Source organism: Pteropus alecto, unplaced genomic scaffold, assembly GCF_000325575.1.
Source record: "Pteropus alecto unplaced genomic scaffold, ASM32557v1 scaffold33, whole genome shotgun sequence".
NCBI lineage: Eukaryota > Metazoa > Chordata > Mammalia > Chiroptera > Pteropodidae > Pteropus > Pteropus alecto.
The window spans coordinates 6064685-6070134 of NW_006435762.1; the positions used below are offsets into that span (position 1 = coordinate 6064685).

General features: G+C 32.2%; 1 protein-coding gene across 2 annotated transcripts in view; it reads left to right on the forward strand.

Annotated features, from left to right (window-relative positions):
• Positions 1-5450, forward strand: part of NLGN1 (neuroligin 1) — a 957767-nt gene that overhangs the window by 862344 nt on the left and 89973 nt on the right. The gene's annotated exons all lie outside the window — the stretch shown is intronic.

Here is a 5450-nt window from a genome sequence, read left to right on the forward strand (position 1 = left end):
CTTCCACCTCCTTTCTACTTCTATCCCTAGGCAAATACATCTAATTATTCTCTCCTTTGTATTTTTTCCTGTCTTTACTGCCACTAGACTGGACCACATCATGTCTCTACTGTAGTGTTAGTACCCTAGTTCCAACTCATCCTCCCATTCCATCATTACCAGATCATCGTCTCCTAACACTATTTGAAAACAGCATCCTACTTCAGCCTTTTCACATCACAGTACTCCTGCTGACCATGCTATATATATATATATGTGTATATATATGTATATACACATATATATTTAATCTATCCATTAGTTAAGAATATTTATGAATGTCCGTTCTAGAGTATAAAGTCTTATGTGGGATGTTACTGTTATATTTTGACTTTAACATGTCTGGTTTTTAATCGGTTGTTAGGAGAAAATTCTTTCTAGTGTTATCTATAATTCCATTCTTGAATAAATGTAGCAGCACTGAAAATTAGTGTGTCCTTAAGTTGTTAACCTAACTAAATGTCAATTGTAACACTATATATATAGTCACTTTCATTTTCATGGAAAAATAATAACCAATTTTTAAAACAACATGATAATGCAGATTTGTGTTTTCTTTACCTTTTATCTACTCAGTTGAGTAAAACATTGTGAAATTAACTCTGAATCTGTGATGAAAAAATATATGAATAATATTCAGGGTAATAGATTAGAACTTAGAAATATAATAACAACCCAAAGAATCGACCTGAAAATCATTACTCACTGTCAGAGTTTCACACGTCAGAAGTAGAATATTTACTTAGGAAGAAAAAGATTACTTCGTTTGGACTGCACATAGACTTAGGTAATATTTACATAAAACTTCTAGAGGGAATCAAGGAAGGAAAATATTACTTGAGTACCTACTATGTGATCAATAAATATCTGTGTTTATATGTGCTTGTATAAGAAGCCATTTCAGTGTGACTCAAGATTTTCATCATTGTGAGCCTCAGCTTCCATCTGCTCCCACAAAATCAGGAATTCTAGGGTTGAAAGAGGTTTAGATGGCTGGTCCAAATCTCCATGTAATACAGGAAACTTCCAGCATTTAGTTTAACAAACGTTCACAGTTGACCCCTCACTAATCATAGAAAAAAATCAACCAAATCTACTTCTGGACAATTTAATGTCTAAATTGAGGCACAGTCTGGCCCCTGAGTATCTTGTGCTTATGTGTCCTAGTTATGACTTTTTGAGCAACATAAACATGGCAATGTAAACATCATACCCCTCATGCACAAATAGAAATAAGAATTCTCATGTTCCTCCTAGGCTGGTTTTTCCCTTTTCCCAGCTCTATTTAGTCAATTCTTCTGTGCCTTACTAACCTGAAACAGTTTCTAGACTCTAATATAATTATTTAGTTTGTCAAAGTGAAACATTTCAAAACACATGTAGTAATCCAGGTATAGATTGAGTTTGATGGAATAATAAACTCTAATCAAAAACTATTGTCATTTGCTTAACTTCTAGAGAACTGTTGCTTTACAGTTTTTCATTCATTAAGAAAATGATTAATAAAGCCATTATTTCTTGTTCTGCTTTTTAATATCAACTATGAACTGAATTATGTCCATTTTTGTACTGTGTAATTGATTTCTTGAATTTATCCAAGGTTTTGTGTTTATTCTTCTAAATTTTACTTTGTTATTTTCTAAAGAAACTATTGAATTACCCTTAATGAGAGAATGGCTACAGAACCTGACTAATGATTTTCACTAAGAAATGTGACAAGTTTAAGGTATTCTTATGGTCATTCTGCCAACTTGTGAATTTATGAACTCTCCATGAGTTCACATCTAGGATGCTATAATAGCCTATAATTTGAGAAAGAGGCATCTAGTTAAATGAGGATGAGGGAAAGGAAAGAAAAAATTCACTTTTTTTTCTGTGCCTAGTCTCTTGTCAGGCACAGGATTAGGTGTACAAATTCTCACTTTTATTTACATCTAATCCTAAAAAGACAACACACACAGATCTGTTCTCTTTGTATTTTACCATACTGAATTTAAAGTCCAGACACAGGCTCACATTTTTATCCACCATTTGCTAGCCATGGATTACAAGCATGTTCCTTGAATTTCATCTTAAAGTACAGAACAGATGAGATTAAACTTTACAAAAAGAATTCTTATAAATAAGTGATGTTCATATTAAGGTTATTACTAACTACAGCACACTGCTATCTGCTAGACTAGAATATTTTTTAGGTAGGACAGCGAGAAAAAGCAACCACCTTCTTCTGTAGATTAGAAAGTTATGTTTTTCTTTTCTCTCCTTCCATGAGATCATCATTCACTACCCATGGTCACTTTTAAACCTAATTTCTCTAGTTACATTTATGTTGTTCCTTTAATTACAAAGTAAATTTCCATATGAATCAGAACCTAGAAAACTTTTTGTTTTCTCTTCTGTGACACCTTTAAATTTTGCTCAGTTAATTCAGGATATTTCTCACCTTCCACAACCTTTGACAACATCTTTTAAATTGGGGGAAAAAAAATAAAAATAGAACTTTTCCTAGAACTTTTAGTTCTTTCAAGGCTACTTTGTTTTTGCACCCTGGTAATGGTATATTTCAGAACACACAGCAGCACGTGGATGAGCCACTGCCATAATCCATAAGCAAGGTTTCCTGGCTCCATGGTAGATTATTGTATTACGTCATCAGCCCAAGGTCTGACAGGAAAGAAAGTGCTTCAGACAGGCCTCGTTCATAAATTGTTTTTGTCCTAATGAAAGAAAAAAAAGGTTTGAAAGGGTATGGATGAGTTAGGAAAACTCACTATACTTTTCAGCTCTGTGAATTATATATATTTGAGAGCAGTCACCAGATTTTCTTGGTTCACAAAATAGACTTTTCTTTTCATTTTAAAAGTATGAATCCAGTTAATGTGTGTAACAAAGACCGCAATATTTGGCAACATCTTAAAGAGAATCAGAATCATAAGAATTAAAGAAAATATTTAAGTGGTATTAGCATAGGTTTTCTAATATGTGCATTTTGATTCTTCAAAAAATGTTTACACATGTATGCAATTGCTCAATTAACCCAAATGTTTAATTAATTACTCACTATATTATGTATTCTTATCAGATGACAGATTTATCACTGAATTTGAATATACATATTTACATATTTGTACATAAAAAATGTGAAACAAAAATTTGCATTCTTATGAAAGAAAACCAATCATAAAATCTGTTATTTATTTACTCAATACTTGACATTTAGTAAGATTTTAATATGTTTGTTGAACAAATAGACAAATATATGATGAACTCTAAGTTAATTTTTTACTTAAATAAATCCGTTTGAAATGTACAGTAATATGTTTTTCACAGTCATAAAACAAGCCAAATATTTTTGCAAGCAAATTAGATTTCATATAACTCTATGAAAAATAATTTAAAATCAGGTGTCAGTGTCTTTTTGGTTGTCAGAGAGTTGTACAGAGAACACGGGCTTTGCAAGACTTAATGTGTACATTAGTGTGCCTACACTGCTGTTCTTTATTCCTAAATTAAATAATATCATGAACATAATGAATTTTAGGACAAAGCCTGTTATATCTATTATCCTGAATATGCCCCCTCTGCATCTTTTTTCCAATGGTAGGATTTGCTTGTTAAAAATAAATAGTGGGACACCATGCTGTGGACAAAGAGAACCCTGCTCTAGAGTGAGCTTGTAAACTAGTTTCTACCTTTATCTAAAAACTCATTTAGTGCCGAAAAAAGATCTTTTATGTTGAAGAATTAAATATTAAAGTCTTTAATTTCCTTCTGAGGCCACTAATAAAATTGAGTAAAATGAGTTCATAAGCATTTTTACAGAGCTCTCATAATACCAGCACCACAAATCATATCATACTTTGGGATTTTTAATTTTCAGGTATTACATTACTCCCAAACTGTGAAACATTTAGTTACATCGACTGACCTCTTCTTTTACAATCTAAGACCCTCTCCTTATCACCAATTTTTCTACCTCCCCATCCAAATTTTGTGACCTTAAGAAGCTCATGTTCTACATGTCAGAGTCACCAGCTTGAGTGACAATAACTCAATTTTTTCACTCTTCCCCCAATTTTTATTTCTCTGGCAAATTATTCATCATTTTGTTTAATATAATAATCTTTTCCCCAATTTATTTGCTAACTGCCAAGTTTTAATGTAATCCTCAGATAGGATTTAAACTCAGATCCTTGGATTTTTAGATGCTAAGAGTTTTTCCCAAGGCTTTTTCTATCATGACAGAAATCTCTTATGAAGTTCTCCTGACCTTTAAAATCTGCTGCTTTAGTGGCATTGATAGTGCATGGAAAGTCATTAAAATTCCACTCCCAAAACCCTAAGGCATTTATTAACCCTTTCACTTCACATGGGCAAGGGGCTGTAGCATTCATAAAGAGTCTCACATTTAATTATTTTAAAAGATTTGCGAAGTACTACAGATTTATTCACCATTTTCATAGTGACGAAAACAAGACTCAAAGGAGGTTAAAAGACTTACTCAAAGTAATGTAATCCAGGCATAGTTAAAAGCCACATCAATTTTTGGTGGCTCCATGCTAGAGATATCACAATGGCTTCTTAACAATGCCATAGTCACCACTGCTGTGATTGCCATTGAGAATTTGAGATAGTTCTCTTCTCCTACCTGTAGTGATAATAATAGATTTGTTCTTCCTATTCATCACACTGAGCATATGTTTTTCATATTAACTCTACATCCACATCTACAAACAGTTCAAGGCACACATCATTAGGAGGATTTTGTACTTAACATATATCCATGAATTCTGTTTTCAGGTCAGATTTCTTGTTCTGAAATTAGGTTCATTGAATGTTATATTTTACTGTACAATTAACAAGTCATATTGGGAAATGGGAACATACAATTGTTTATTTTTTAGTGTAAAATAGCCTTCACTTTTTAAAATACTCAAGTGAAGCCTCATTAAATATATTTAAATCAGTTAAATATAGGAAGTGGTCAATTAAGAATCTCTCAAATTCTTTTACATAACACAAACATTCAGGATTTTTGCAGTAAATTCTTCAAACAATGTTTAAAACTTTACTGTCTTAACTCTAGTCGTACATAGATATAAATTAAACAAATCACCAGTGACATTTTAAAAGTCTCACCCACAATGTATGAAACAATAGAACTTTGCATTTACAGTGCACAACTTTTCTGCAGACCATCGGGTGTAAGAGTTCCTTTGTCTACAAAATAGACTGCCTCCTTGGGAAGGAGAGAGCCAGGAGAGTTTATTACTCTGAATTTTATTTTTTAAGAAGGATTATAAATTATTTTATGTGCTCAAGTGCAGAATAGTAAAGGAACAGTGAATAATGACTTTGTAATATAGATTGCTATCCAAAGAGAAGTGGAGAGGCCAGAAAAATCATTTAGT